The 14824-nt window shown below is 51.9% G+C and overlaps 12 non-coding genes across 12 annotated transcripts; 9 read left to right on the top strand and 3 right to left on the bottom strand.

The window, feature by feature from the left end:
• The first annotated feature begins 4465 nt into the window (after nucleotides 1-4465).
• On the top strand, nucleotides 4466-4539 carry Trnai-aau. Its single transcript has one exon. It is a non-coding gene; the product is annotated as a tRNA-Ile (tRNA).
• Nucleotides 4540-5149: 610 nt separating this feature from the next.
• Trnag-ucc lies at nucleotides 5150-5221 on the bottom strand. Its single transcript has one exon. It is a non-coding gene; the product is annotated as a tRNA-Gly (tRNA).
• Nucleotides 5222-5563: 342 nt separating this feature from the next.
• On the top strand, nucleotides 5564-5634 carry Trnag-gcc. The gene has a single exon. It is a non-coding gene; the product is annotated as a tRNA-Gly (tRNA).
• A 381-nt stretch (nucleotides 5635-6015) lies between these two features.
• Nucleotides 6016-6088, top strand: Trnam-cau. The gene has a single exon. It is a non-coding gene; the product is annotated as a tRNA-Met (tRNA).
• Nucleotides 6089-6393: 305 nt separating this feature from the next.
• Nucleotides 6394-6465, top strand: Trnae-uuc. Its single transcript has one exon. It is a non-coding gene; the product is annotated as a tRNA-Glu (tRNA).
• A 198-nt stretch (nucleotides 6466-6663) lies between these two features.
• Trnai-aau lies at nucleotides 6664-6737 on the top strand. Its single transcript has one exon. It is a non-coding gene; the product is annotated as a tRNA-Ile (tRNA).
• Nucleotides 6738-7347: 610 nt separating this feature from the next.
• Nucleotides 7348-7419, bottom strand: Trnag-ucc. The gene has a single exon. It is a non-coding gene; the product is annotated as a tRNA-Gly (tRNA).
• Nucleotides 7420-7761: 342 nt separating this feature from the next.
• On the top strand, nucleotides 7762-7832 carry Trnag-gcc. Its single transcript has one exon. It is a non-coding gene; the product is annotated as a tRNA-Gly (tRNA).
• Nucleotides 7833-8213: 381 nt separating this feature from the next.
• Nucleotides 8214-8286, top strand: Trnam-cau. Its single transcript has one exon. It is a non-coding gene; the product is annotated as a tRNA-Met (tRNA).
• Nucleotides 8287-8591: 305 nt separating this feature from the next.
• Trnae-uuc lies at nucleotides 8592-8663 on the top strand. The gene has a single exon. It is a non-coding gene; the product is annotated as a tRNA-Glu (tRNA).
• Nucleotides 8664-8861: 198 nt separating this feature from the next.
• Nucleotides 8862-8935, top strand: Trnai-aau. The gene has a single exon. It is a non-coding gene; the product is annotated as a tRNA-Ile (tRNA).
• A 603-nt stretch (nucleotides 8936-9538) lies between these two features.
• Trnag-ucc lies at nucleotides 9539-9610 on the bottom strand. Its single transcript has one exon. It is a non-coding gene; the product is annotated as a tRNA-Gly (tRNA).
• Nucleotides 9611-14824: the final 5214 nt, after the last annotated feature.

Here is a 14824-nt window from a genome sequence, read left to right as displayed (position 1 = left end):
GCATTCTCCGAGCCACTGTGTACTGTAGCTGCTCCCTGCCCTCCTGAGGTAGCGGTTCCGGTGGCGGCTGCTGGCGCCCCTCCGGCCTCCGACGCAGCTTCTCTCGAGTCGGGTCGTCGGTCGGGCCTGTTGGCGCCGTCTTCCGAACCGACTTCGATGTCACAACAAGTGGAGCCGCGACAACTTCCTGCTTCGCTGCCCCATCCCTCTGCCAGCGGAGCTGCTCCGCTTCTTTCCAACTCTGTGGCCTCGGACCTTCCTGCTCACGTTTCGCCTCCGTGCAGTCCATGTTTGCCGGAAGCTGGTGCAGGTGTTGACCATTCCGTTTTGTCAGATGTTTCCCCCGCGACCCCGGATCCCGCATGTGGACCGGCGCGGGTGGTGTCGGATACAGAACTTGACCCTCCTACGTCACCGGCGGCTGAAGTTTCCTTGCCCGTCAGCCGACGCAAGTTACGCGTTCAGCCGAACGTTAATGCTGTTCGTAAAAAACCGAAACGTAAGGGATCCGCGGAACGGGGTAGCAGTCCCCCTCCCTCGGATGCCTCTGTCACCCCTGCTATGGACTGTGACGCTGGTGCGTCGGTGTAGGTGATTTGTTTTCTCGCTTTTCTCTCTATGGTTCAAGCATACACCTTTCTTACCTTAAATGTTAACCGTATTGAGTTCGACGTTCGCATTGCCTCTTTGCGGCAGTTTATTTACGACGCCTGTGCGGACGTAGTGTTTTTGCAGGAAGTGTTGTTTTCTGATCTCTCTCTACCTGGATTTCAAACTGTTTTTAATGTCGCGCCGGAATATTCAACAGGAACTGCTCTTTTCTTTCGAGAGGGCATTCCTATTACTGACATTGAATTCCTTGACTCTGGCCGTGGGATTGGTTGTCGTCTTTTTGATCTCCGCCTCGTTGTTTTGTATGCCCCCTCTGGTTCGGGTCACACTGTGGCTCGATCGCGCTTTTATAAAGAAGAGCTTATTTATCTTTTGCGCCAGAGTCCTCGGAGTCTCCTGCTCGGAGGCGATTTTAATTGTGTTTTACGCCCTGCAGACCAGTCCCCCAATTTTAATTATTGCCGTGATTTACATGACTTAGTTCGTACGATGCATCTGCGTGATGTTTGGGAACACAAATATCCAACCCTGGTGAAATATACGTTTTTTACCGCGTCCTCATGCAGTAGACTCGACAGATTCTATTTATCTGATTTTTTATGTGATAAAATTCTTTCTGTCGATGTTATTCCTACTAGTTTTTCTGACCATTGTGCTTTTACTGCAACTGTAAATCTTAGTCGCCAACCTGCAAAACTTTATCGTTCCCAGTGGATGTTAAATGTTTCCCACCTTGCCGACAGTGCTATGGATGATGTTATAAGTGGCGTGTGGGAGCGATGTCTTCGCTCTGTCCCGCGATACCCCTCCTTGCTGGTTTGGTGGACTGCGTTTGCCAAGCCCAAGATTCGTCAGACTTTGATTTTCTACTGTGCTGCTAGGACGCGTGATTTTAAGAACACGTATGAATATTACTACTCTGTCCTGCGTGAACTATATGACGCGGCGGGTACCTCTCCACTGCGGATCCATGATGTTCGTCGTATTAAAGCCAAGCTCTTGAGCCTTAAACGACGACAGATGGATGGTCTGCGAGTTAAGTCGAAACCTCACTCTCTTGTTGAAGGTGAACTGACATCCTTGTACCACCTGCTACGGCATCAGACTCGTCGTCGTCGCTCCTTCATCTCTTCTCTTACGGTGGATGATGGGCGACAGCTTAGTGCACAGGAGGAAATGGTTCGTGCTCTTCATCAGTATTACACTAGTCTCTATTCTGCCGATGATTCTGGTGAGTCTCTTTCGGATGATGTCTTTGGGGATCTAACTGCGACGATCGCGCCTGACGCGAACGGCGAATTTCTCCGGGAGTTCCAGGTAGATGATGTTTTCGATTTTATTGCTCGCTCTCCGTCCAGTAAATCGCCGGGTCCAGACGGCCTGCCTAAAGAATTTTATCTCCGTTTTTGGCCTCTTTTGGGTGGCATTTTTACGCAGATTTTAAATGAGATTGTCAGAGGGATGGATGTGCCTGCCGATTTTAAAGTAGGGAAAATTGTTTTAATTCCGAAGTCCTCTGGTCGTTTATCTGCTGCCAATCTTCGTCCGCTCACATTGCTGAATTTTGACTATAAGACAGCTGCTAGAGCGCTCAATAGCCGGCTGTCTTCTCTGCTTCGGGGTGTGATTGGTGCACATCAATGTTGTTTTCATGATAGATCTATTCTGACACCAGTAGCCGAATATCGGGATGTTGTCTCGGTTGCGGCGGTTACAAACGTACATTGTGCCTTTGCCTTCCTTGATTTTTATAAGGCTTTTGATCACGTCAGTCATGTGTTTTTAGATCGTGTTTTAGGTACAATAGGTTTTAACGCTTCATCACGTGGTGTTCTTGGCAATTTGTACAGGGGAATAACAGCTCGGGTGTCAGTCAATGGGCAGCTGACGCCGCCCATTGCTATCCGCCGCGGAGTGCCTCAGGGTAGTCCGCTCTCTATGTCTTTATTCGTTTTGTCCCTGGAACCGCTGCTTCGGACTATTGCTCTCAAGCTTCAGGGTATGTCCCTCTCTGGTGGGAAGCTCTCGGTTAAGGCATATGCGGATGATGTCGTTGTTCTCCTCCGTCAACGAGATGATATCCCGTTGTTGAAAGGGGCAGTTGATGCATACTGTCGTGTCTCTGGAGCGCGTCTCAATCAGGGTAAATGTAAGTTCCTTGATATTCGAGGATTTCGCGATGCTGACGTCCCTTGGGCCACTTTTGTCGATCGCCATACGTCCTTGGGGATTATCATTGATCGGTGTCCTCTAAAAATGGCGGCTCTCAATTGGAAATCTGTCACCGAGAAGATACAGGGGGCTCTGATGGTCCATGAGCAGCGCTCTGCTACCATTTTGCAAAAAGTCAGAATTTTAGACACCTACGTCCTATGTAAAGCTTATTATGTTGCTCAGCTGTTCCCACTTCCCATGATGGTGGCGAAACGGTTGCGCCAATTGTCTAGCAGGTTTATATGGAAGGGCCATCTATTCAAGTTACGTTACGAGGTAATGACGAAACCGCGTCTCTCCGGAGGCTTGGGCCTCTCTGACATTACTCGCAAGGCGTCTGCTTTGTACGTCCGCCGAACGACTCTAATTGTTACGCAAGAAGTGACTTCAATTACATCCAGGCTTTTTACTGTTGTGCGTCCGGCGAGCCTTGCTCCACCTGTCGATGTCGGACGCCTAAATTTTAAGTTGAAACACATTCGGGAATTTTACATTGCGGTGAGTTACCTCGGTGACGTCTTCTTGCGCCGACCGGTGCCAACGACCAAGAGCTTGATTGCCCGCTGGGAGGGGCTGGCCAGTCCCAATCCAATAGAACTGGCGTCTCCATCCGTGTCCTGGAGGAACGTCTGGAAGAACGTTAGTCTGCCGATCCACTCTATGGCCGTGGCGTCCACGTGGTATAGGGTAATAAATAATTTGGTTCCCACCAATGTACGACTGCACCGTATTGGTCTTTCTGACACGGACACCTGTACTCGGTGTGGTCTCCTGGATACCCTTGAACATCGATTCACCTGCTGTGGGCACCTTGCTAATTGGCGTTGGCTCAGGAAACAACTTGCTTTTGTCACTAGGTCTGCTGAAGCCGCTTATACTATTGACATCATCGTCCGGCCCGATTCTTCCTTTTTTCCGCGGACGAAGCTCCATACCGTCATGTGGTTGATTGGCCATTTCGTACATTTTGTCAACAGTTGTCATGAAGAGGATGGACACCTAGCGTTTCGGCAGTACATGCTTACTGCTTACTGGCAGCGCTTGCGATTGCCAGGCCTCCGAGATGATTTTGCCAATATGCTTAGCCTGACATTTGAAAGAGAGGGTGTTGGCTAAGGTCACCTGTGTGAGCCATTTTCTTTTATACTGTTTCTGAATTTGCCGCCTTTATGTATGTTTCTTCTCTACACCAGGACTGAAGTTTTCGTTTTTTAACCTTTATTTCAGTAAGCAGTCTACATTATATAGTCATGTTTTAGGAATTTAATTTCAGTACTACACTTCTTTTGAAGTGGCTGTGTGGTGGATATTCTTTAATATTTTTTTCAATAGATATAAAAAAAAAAGTGGCTAGGATACCTAAAAAAAAAAAAAAAAAAAAAAGTGGCTAGGATACCTGGCTTTCACCCAGGAGGCCCGGGTTCGATTCCCGGTACCGGAACGGAATTTTTTCCACACGAATCGTGGCAAGTTTGAGCTGTCCGAGCAGCCGTTTGCCGTCCTGCTCGCAATATAGCTACTGTTTCGTGACCGTCAGCAGAATATAGACTAGGGAAGCAGACACACGACGACCATAGAAATGGTGTGTGGCTTCATGCCACCTGTTTCCAGCGTAGGGCTGAGCAACTGCATCTGCCGAGGCCCGTTAGCTAAGTTGGTTAGAGCGTCGTGCTAATAACGCGAAGGTCGTGGGTTCGATCCCCCCACGGGCCACTACTCTTTTACTACTACGAAAAGGCAGCGCCGATTTCAGCTGGCGAGTGTGATGACCAAAAGATCATCACCCTGCGTGGAAGTTGACAGAGGATCCGAACCCGACTCGTCGGGAAGCGCTACAGCATTCACTCGGCAATGGCCATAATATCTTGAATACACTGGTTCTCAACCGATAAAGAGAAAATGAAAGAAAATGTCCGATTGCCGATGCGTAACAACTTTGGCCCCTGTCAGTACTTGGGCGGGTGAGCGCATGGGAACACAGGGCACTATTTGCACTTTTACTTCCTATTTTTGTTTCTCCTTTGTTTTCGGAGCTACAGCCCGATTCGGTCAGGGAGACGCCACCGTGAAATGAAGGGGGCGTGCTGTGTGTCCATCGCCTCGCCTCTCCTTACCTCTCTCAGTCGTTTCTCGTGCTTGTCGTTTTGATAAAGGCCGACTTGAGAGCGTCAGCTCTCGCGTCAGCTGAGCAAAGTCGAGACAAGTCGAGACACGAGACAAGTCGAGACACACTAAGGGCTGGTATGCAGCGAGTAAGAGGGCGAAAAAACAATAATTTAAGAGCGCGTGGCAAAAGTACTCATACGCGAAATTAAAAGCCTGCTGCGGTGGCCGGGAATCGAACCCGGATCAACTGCTTGGAAGGCAACTATGCTGACCATTACACCACCACCGCACAAGCGAGCGCCGCGCGTCCGCGCTGTGTCGGCTTCCCGCCAGTCGGCAGCGGCCGAAGGTGATAGTACCTGGCAGGCGCATTTCGAGGCAGGCTAGGGGAGCACATCCAGACGCATTCGGACAGCGTATCCGCGCACATTTCGCATCCTTTGGCAAGAGTTGGGCGCCGGCGACGCAAGAGTACGCAGAGGCCCGCGTTCTGGCGGCATTTTTAAGCAGTGCAGTGCAGGATTCAGCGTCTGCAGCATCTTTCCCACAGAATGCTACGGCGCTTGACGGCAGTCCCACTTTCCCTTGAGACGTCTGCTCGGAAAGCAGCGTCAAGTTACCGCTGGCCGCAGCATCGGTGGTTCAGTGGTAGAATGCTCGCCTGCCACGCGGGCGGCCCGGGTTCGATTCCCGGCCGATGCATCATTTTGCTTTTCCCGCGATGATGCTGCCGCGTGGCTTGAGCGCTTGAGATGCACGATCCACAAGAATGTGTAGCTGGATTTCCCTTGAGAAGGACCGAGAACGCAGCACTCGCGGGTCCCCACTAGGACGCTCGCATCATGTTCTACAGACTAGCGTCGGCCTGGCCTCACAAGTTGCTGGGTCCGGGTGCCTCCGAGGCTCTGAACTTTAACGACAAGGAGTGCTGCCTATCGTTGCAACAGCTGCAGCAGCACCGCAATCAACTGGGCCGGCAGTGCACGTGTAGCAACAGAACACGTTATCCAGGAAGTACAGTGTCTCTACGTCTAATATTGGGTACGGTATTTACCCAGTTTCCAGGACAAGCGGTGCACCCGTGCCTCGGTAGCGCAGTAGGCAGCGCGTAAGTCTCATAATCTTAAGGTCGTGAGTTCGATCCTCACCCGGGGCATTTAATTTTCTGTGACTGATGGTGGTGCTGTTGCTAGGGCGCCAACGTATTTCTTGTTTGTTATCCACAACGTTTCAACGCTTCAGCGGGAAAATGTTTACTTCCTGTTATTGCTACTTACAGCTTCCCTTTTCCTCTTCTCCCAGCAGAGCATGAAGCCAAAAGCATTGCTCTGCGACGTTTGAGGTGCGCGCCTTGCCAGTCAGTATGTGCAAAGATGCTCGCAAAGAGAGAGGGGCGCCGACGCGGCACTCGACACGAAATGCGACAAGCGACCGTACGAACGGTCGAACGAAACGGCGACATCCGGTGTGGTCTAGTGGCTAGGATACCTGGCTTTCACCCAGGAGGCCCGGGTTCGATTCCCGGTACCGGAACGGAATTTTTTCCACACGAATCGTGGCAAGTTTGAGCTGTCCGAGCAGCCGTTTGCCGTCCTGCTCGCAATATAGCTACTGTTTCGTGACCGTCAGCAGAATATAGACTAGGGAAGCAGACACACGACGACCATAGAAATGGTGTGTGGCTTCATGCCACCTGTTTCCAGCGTAGGGCTGAGCAACTGCATCTGCCGAGGCCCGTTAGCTAAGTTGGTTAGAGCGTCGTGCTAATAACGCGAAGGTCGTGGGTTCGATCCCCCCACGGGCCACTACTCTTTTACTACTACGAAAAGGCAGCGCCGATTTCAGCTGGCGAGTGTGATGACCAAAAGATCATCACCCTGCGTGGAAGTTGACAGAGGATCCGAACCCGACTCGTCGGGAAGCGCTACAGCATTCACTCGGCAATGGCCATAATATCTTGAATACACTGGTTCTCAACCGATAAAGAGAAAATGAAAGAAAATGTCCGATTGCCGATGCGTAACAACTTTGGCCCCTGTCAGTACTTGGGCGGGTGAGCGCATGGGAACACAGGGCACTATTTGCACTTTTACTTCCTATTTTTGTTTCTCCTTTGTTTTCGGAGCTACAGCCCGATTCGGTCAGGGAGACGCCACCGTGAAATGAAGGGGGCGTGCTGTGTGTCCATCGCCTCGCCTCTCCTTACCTCTCTCAGTCGTTTCTCGTGCTTGTCGTTTTGATAAAGGCCGACTTGAGAGCGTCAGCTCTCGCGTCAGCTGAGCAAAGTCGAGACAAGTCGAGACACGAGACAAGTCGAGACACACTAAGGGCTGGTATGCAGCGAGTAAGAGGGCGAAAAAACAATAATTTAAGAGCGCGTGGCAAAAGTACTCATACGCGAAATTAAAAGCCTGCTGCGGTGGCCGGGAATCGAACCCGGATCAACTGCTTGGAAGGCAACTATGCTGACCATTACACCACCACCGCACAAGCGAGCGCCGCGCGTCCGCGCTGTGTCGGCTTCCCGCCAGTCGGCAGCGGCCGAAGGTGATAGTACCTGGCAGGCGCATTTCGAGGCAGGCTAGGGGAGCACATCCAGACGCATTCGGACAGCGTATCCGCGCACATTTCGCATCCTTTGGCAAGAGTTGGGCGCCGGCGACGCAAGAGTACGCAGAGGCCCGCGTTCTGGCGGCATTTTTAAGCAGTGCAGTGCAGGATTCAGCGTCTGCAGCATCTTTCCCACAGAATGCTACGGCGCTTGACGGCAGTCCCACTTTCCCTTGAGACGTCTGCTCGGAAAGCAGCGTCAAGTTACCGCTGGCCGCAGCATCGGTGGTTCAGTGGTAGAATGCTCGCCTGCCACGCGGGCGGCCCGGGTTCGATTCCCGGCCGATGCATCATTTTGCTTTTCCCGCGATGATGCTGCCGCGTGGCTTGAGCGCTTGAGATGCACGATCCACAAGAATGTGTAGCTGGATTTCCCTTGAGAAGGACCGAGAACGCAGCACTCGCGGGTCCCCACTAGGACGCTCGCATCATGTTCTACAGACTAGCGTCGGCCTGGCCTCACAAGTTGCTGGGTCCGGGTGCCTCCGAGGCTCTGAACTTTAACGACAAGGAGTGCTGCCTATCGTTGCAACAGCTGCAGCAGCACCGCAATCAACTGGGCCGGCAGTGCACGTGTAGCAACAGAACACGTTATCCAGGAAGTACAGTGTCTCTACGTCTAATATTGGGTACGGTATTTACCCAGTTTCCAGGACAAGCGGTGCACCCGTGCCTCGGTAGCGCAGTAGGCAGCGCGTAAGTCTCATAATCTTAAGGTCGTGAGTTCGATCCTCACCCGGGGCATTTAATTTTCTGTGACTGATGGTGGTGCTGTTGCTAGGGCGCCAACGTATTTCTTGTTTGTTATCCACAACGTTTCAACGCTTCAGCGGGAAAATGTTTACTTCCTGTTATTGCTACTTACAGCTTCCCTTTTCCTCTTCTCCCAGCAGAGCATGAAGCCAAAAGCATTGCTCTGCGACGTTTGAGGTGCGCGCCTTGCCAGTCAGTATGTGCAAAGATGCTCGCAAAGAGAGAGGGGCGCCGACGCGGCACTCGACACGAAATGCGACAAGCGACCGTACGAACGGTCGAACGAAACGGCGACATCCGGTGTGGTCTAGTGGCTAGGATACCTGGCTTTCACCCAGGAGGCCCGGGTTCGATTCCCGGTACCGGAACGGAATTTTTTCCACACGAATCGTGGCAAGTTTGAGCTGTCCGAGCAGCCGTTTGCCGTCCTGCTCGCAATATAGCTACTGTTTCGTGACCGTCAGCAGAATATAGACTAGGGAAGCAGACACACGACGACCATAGAAATGGTGTGTGGCTTCATGCCACCTGTTTCCAGCGTAGGGCTGAGCAACTGCATCTGCCGAGGCCCGTTAGCTCAGTTGGTTAGAGCGTCGTGCTAATAACGCGAAGGTCGTGGGTTCGATCCCCCCACGGGCCACTACTCTTTTACTACTACGAAAAGGCAGCGCCGATTTCAGCTGGCGAGTGTGATGACCAAAAGATCATCACCCTGCGTGGAAGTTGACAGAGGATCCGAACCCGACTCGTCGGGAAGCGCTACAGCATTCACTCGGCAATGGCCATAATATCTTGAATACACTGGTTCTCAACCGATAAAGAGAAAATGAAAGAAAATGTCCGATTGCCGATGCGTAACAACTTTGGCCCCTGTCAGTACTTGGGCGGGTGAGCGCATGGGAACACAGGGCACTATTTGCACTTTTACTTCCTATTTTTGTTTCTCCTTTGTTTTCGGAGCTACAGCCCGATTCGGTCAGGGAGACGCCACCGTGAAATGAAGGGGGCGTGCTGTGTGTCCATCGCCTCGCCTCTCCTTACCTCTCTCAGTCGTTTCTCGTGCTTGTCGTTTTGATAAAGGCCGACTTGAGAGCGTCAGCTCTCGCGTCAGCTGAGCAAACAAGTCGAGACACGAGACAAGTCGAGACACACTAAGGGCTGGTATGCAGCGAGTAAGAGGGCGAAAAAACAATAATTTAAGAGCGCGTGGCAAAAGTACTCATACGCGAAATTAAAAGCCTGCTGCGGTGGCCGGGAATCGAACCCGGATCAACTGCTTGGAAGGCAACTATGCTGACCATTACACCACCACCGCACAAGCGAGCGCCGCGCGTCCGCGCTGTGTCGGCTTCCCGCCAGTCGGCAGCGGCCGAAGGTGATAGTACCTGGCAGGCGCATTTCGAGGCAGGCTAGGGGAGCACATCCAGACGCATTCGGACAGCGTATCCGTGCGCATCGCGCGGGGCAGCGGGACGGTTGCGGCTTTGTTTACGTCGCCGGGACTTTGGCGCTTCGTTCTTCGTGATTGCTGCTTTCAAGGTTTGTAAGTAACAAAATGTCGACATTTTCGAGAGCTAACACCGTTCAGTGTGTCTTTGATAGAAGTGCTGTCCGCCCTACCGCATTTGAAATACACGAATGGTTATTCGAAGACTTAAAGATACCGGAAGAAATCGTAGACACCTTTCAATTGGACTTTGTTCAGTATTGCTTGTTCTTGAAATTTACGTCTGGGGACTTGTGTGAAAAATTTGTTGCTAAATTTGGTGGCAGTCGCCGTTTTAAACATGCAGACGGCAGTATTAGTAATGTGCAAATTGTGGCGTCAGGGTTTGGAATTCGAACTGTCCGTGTTTTTAATGTACCACCTGAATGCCCTGATCAAGTTTTATCTCGTGCCTTGTCGCGGTTTGGTGACGTTCTGAACATTACGATGGAGAAATGGTCTAGTGCATACCGTTATAAAGTTGCTAGTGGTGTCCGTAGTGTCCGGATGGACCTGAAACAACATATTCCTTCCTACTTTGTAATCGGTGGGGTTCGTGCACAGATCTCATATATCGGGCAACCGCCGACATGTGCCGTATGTCATTCCACGGAACATTTAAGGGGTGACTGCCCTCGACGGCGGCCTGTTCAGTTACCGCGCCAAGATGTTGTGGGTGGTAGCGATAAATTTGTGCCCCTTATGAGTGAGATTGTAGCAGGAACATCCTTTACCGGTCCGACCGACCGACCGACCGTGCGACCGTCGGCCGTTGCTTCTGTCGAAGACAGGTCCGTCGCGGAAAATAATAACACGACTGTCGGGCAGGAGGAAATGGAGGTTGTCCAGGACCCGCCTGCCCCGACCGACCGGGTTGATGACGAACGGGACGTACGCCCTGTTAATACTGATCCCGTTCAATCGGAATCGGTGGAGGCAACAGACGCTTCTTTACCCCCGCCGCCCCTCCCGGTGCCAACTTCTGCCGAAACTGTAACGCCTTCAGCGGAAAGTAAAAAGCAACGCCGCCAGCGGGGCAAGGGTAAACAGGTCAGGGATCCGAACCCGGCCGCCCTCGCGAATCCGCCAGCCACGGAGAGTGGCAGTGAAAGTGAGCCAATGTCACAGGGTTCCTCCCGTAATAGCAGCCCCGCCAGGACAGAGAAGATTCGAGCACACACTGCTCACTTGAAACAATTTCTCAGTGCCGGGAAGGAACAGGACATTGCTGCTGCTAAGCGCAAATTAGAACAGGGCAGTGAGCAGTTACCACAGCGCCCGCGCAAATATTCGGTGCCGTCACAGCCGGCCGTAACATCGCGCGGAGGCCAGTTGGAAGCCGCCCAGTCGTCGGGCGACGCACGACCACCCCCGCCACCTGATAGTCACAGCCCGTGGTGGCAACAGCAGGAGGACGAGGGGGGCCAGTAGAGTGTGCGAAGACCTACATCGTTGTCATGAGTCCACCTACATTGCACTTGACATGGAAACTACTGTATCTTGTACTGCGTCCAGTGTATTGTCGTGCCATGTTTTTGTAGAATTGCTACTAACCACTACAGTGTTTTAAGACCTACTGAAATTTCCATTTTTATGCCAGCTGCTGTTCGTTTACGTGTAAGTCCGGCATTTTATCACTTCGTTGGTGTTTTTTCTCTTGCTCTGTATTGTCCATCTGCTTAAAATGTCAACGCAATCACACCCCACGGGTATGTTTTCTGTTTTGACATTAAACGTTGCCGGTATCTCAGCGGCGCACAAGATAGCAGCTTTTACAGACGTTTTATTTCATGGACATTTTAGTATTGCCCTTCTTCAAGAGGTATCTAGTGACGTTTTTAGCAATATCCCAGGTTATGATGTTGTTTACAATCTGAATAGTGATAATAATTGTGGCACTGCGATTTTATATAAGTCGTCTTTAGAGCCTACGGACATCCAACTTCTCCCAAATGGTCGTGTCTTAGCGTGTGTGATTGAGGGAGTCCAATTTGTCAACGTCTATGTGCCCTCGGGGACTGATCAAAAACGCACACGCGCTCGTTTTTTTACCACGGACATATGCCCCTTTTTGGCTACGGCTCGCCCCATCATATTGGGTGGCGATTTTAATTGTGTTGTTGCCTCTGCTGACCAATACCCCACCCCCACAAAATGTGCTGAACTGACTACCCTTTTAAATGCAGTGGACTTGCGTGATACGTGGCGTCACTACCATCCCATTATGACGCAGTATACGCACTTTTCTACTAGGGGGGCCAGTCGAATTGACAGGATCTACGTTTCACGGGAGCTAACAGACGCTTTATGTGCGGTCGAAGTTCTGCCTGTCGCCGTGAGTGATCACTGTGGCTACGTGTGCGTTTTGCGGTTGCAGTGCTGTCGCACGAAATCTCTTCCGGCATATTGGAAATTCAATACCGGCCATCTGGGTGCCGAAGGGCTCCGTGCGGAGATACGTGTCGCATGGCAGCAGTGTTTAACAAAGTTCCATACTTACGGGTCCTGCATCGAGTGGTGGGTGGCGCATGCCAAACCAATTTTGCGGAAGGCGGCGCAATTATATAGTCGTGAAACGAGTTACTGGCACAGGCGTACGTTAGCATTTTATCAGCAGTGCTTACAGGATGCTATCCATGCACCTGTTGGCCCGGACGCAAATATTCGACTCCGCTTGAGCAAAATTAAAACCCAGATTCTGAGGCTGCACCGGGAAAGGTCGCGGGGTTTAACGGTTCGGAGCCGTCCGTTATGCCACATCGATGACGAGGAGCCGTCGCTCTATCATCTTGCCCGGGAGAAGACACAGGCTCGCAAAAAGTATATTGATGCGCTAGAAACTGATGCGGGGATTGTCTTATCGCAGCGGCGCCAAATTGTACGTCATATCTCCGACTATTATACTTCGCTCTTTCACGACACTACCGTGGACGGGGAGGCCATGCGACTTTTATTACATGACGTAGTCGACTACATGTCCGAACCTGACCGTGAAGAGCTGGTTGCAGAGGTGTCTAATCACGACGTGTTACAGATCTTGAAAGCCAGCACGACAGGCAAGTCGCCTGGACCCGACGGTCTTCCTACAGAATTTTATATTACTTTCTGGGATATTGTAGGGGACAAGTTTACGGTACTGGTGAACGAAGTGCTTCGCGGCTTCGTCATCCCGAGTCAGTTTCTCGAAGGGCACATTGTTCTTATCCCCAAAAAACGGGGTCCGTGTCGTGTCACCGATCTGCGGCCCATTACGCTGCTGAATGCTGATTACAAGTTGGCGGCCAGATGTGTTGCAGCGAAGTTACAGGCAGTCATGGATAAAGTCATCTGCCCGTTTCAATCCTGCGGCGTTAAGAGGCGGACCATTTTCAATGCAGCGTCTACCTATCGCGACATCATCGCTTACTCGGCCGTCCATCGGCTTTCAGCCGCTGTTCTTTCTCTGGACTTTGCCAACGCGTTTGACAGGATGAGCCACGATTATTTGATGCATGTTATGGACAGAATGGGCTTTGGCCCCCGCTTCATTTGCGTGATTCGCCATTTCCTGACAGGAGCCAGCTCGGTGGTGACAATTAATGGATGGAGAACACCACCTATAGTTCTTCGTAGGTCGGTGCGACAGGGCTGTCCCTTATCTATGTACCTTTTTGTCATTGCTTTGGACCCACTGCTGCGTGCGCTCGACCGCACGATAGGCGGCGTGGATATTCATCTTGCCACTGTGAAATGTCTCGCTTATGCTGATGACGTAGGTGTTTTTATCGGCGACGACGACGATTTTCATCACATCCGGCCCTTACTGCGGAGGTATGAACGTGCGTCGGGTGCCTTGATAAATCCAAGGAAGACCGTAATGATTCCTTTAGGAAATTGTGAAGTGGATCCCGATCAGACTTGGTTTCGCGTAGCCCGTCATCACATTATCTTGGGCCTTGACGTTACTGCTAATCCCCAACAGATGCGGGCGCGCACCTGGCGCCGGCTGCTCAATCATGTCAAAGGCCTTTGTAAGACTTACGTCAGCCGACGCCTCACCCTCCTCCAGAAGGTCGACCTAATTAACAGCGCCGTGTATTCCAAGGCCTGGTACGTGGCACAACTCCTGGACGTTCCGCGACCCCTTGCCCGATCATTTTCGCAGGCCGCGTACTGGCTCCTGTGGCGCCACGAAATCTTCAAGGTTCGGGCGGCAACGTGCGTCCTCGACACCACCTTCGGGGGACTCGGCCTGGTCGATTTTTCCCGGAAGTGTTCGGCGCTGCTGGTACACCGCATGGCCACCTTGCAAGCTAACAGCCCGGATGGAACGGCGGCGGCCATGCTCGTCGCTTACCGCCCGCCCTCCGAGAGCGCACCGGTGTCCGTGGTAGGCATCCCGTATCAACTCGGCTACGTCAGAGCTTACTACCTGCAGCGGAGCTACGTACTGGAAACGGCGCTGGACAGAAACAGGAATGTTCGCCGACTGTATGCGGCGATGGTGGGAAGGCCACCCCCTCACAAGCTCGCTCTTCGTTTCCCCGCGACCGACTGGCGGCAGGTGTGGCTGAATATTCATCACTCCGTGTTGCCCTCCGGCGTTCGGTCCCAGTGGTATAAACTGGTTAACAATACGGTGGCCACTAACCAACGTCTCTCGGACATCCGCCTGCTGCCGTCTGCCAACTGTGGTGCTTGCGGCGTTCCAGACACACGGGAGCATCGCTTTCAATGTCGCCTTGTGTCGGCCATCTGGGAACTGTGTAGGGTCATGGTGGCTCTGATCAACAGGACGACACCCTCGCACGTGACTCTCAATGATGTTCTTGCGCCAGGGTTTAAGCCCTTCCCTCGCGCGAAGCACAATACCATGGTGTGGCTCTTGGGTCACACAGTCTTCGCCATTCTGGATTGCCAAGTCCAGGACGTATATACATATTTAGCATACTTGTGGGATGCACATTCCCATGTACAGCGGCTGAAACATTATAACGAACTTTTTGCCAATTTTCTGTGTGCGGCGTTAAAACATGGTTACGCGAAGATGTTCAATAATTGATA

The sequence above is a fragment of the Schistocerca piceifrons genome, unplaced genomic scaffold, assembly GCF_021461385.2.
Source record: "Schistocerca piceifrons isolate TAMUIC-IGC-003096 unplaced genomic scaffold, iqSchPice1.1 HiC_scaffold_572, whole genome shotgun sequence".
In the NCBI taxonomy this organism is placed as follows: Eukaryota; Metazoa; Arthropoda; class Insecta; order Orthoptera; family Acrididae; genus Schistocerca; species Schistocerca piceifrons.
The sequence above is the reverse complement of the archived record's forward strand: the minus strand, read 5'-3'. Positions and strand labels throughout refer to the sequence as shown.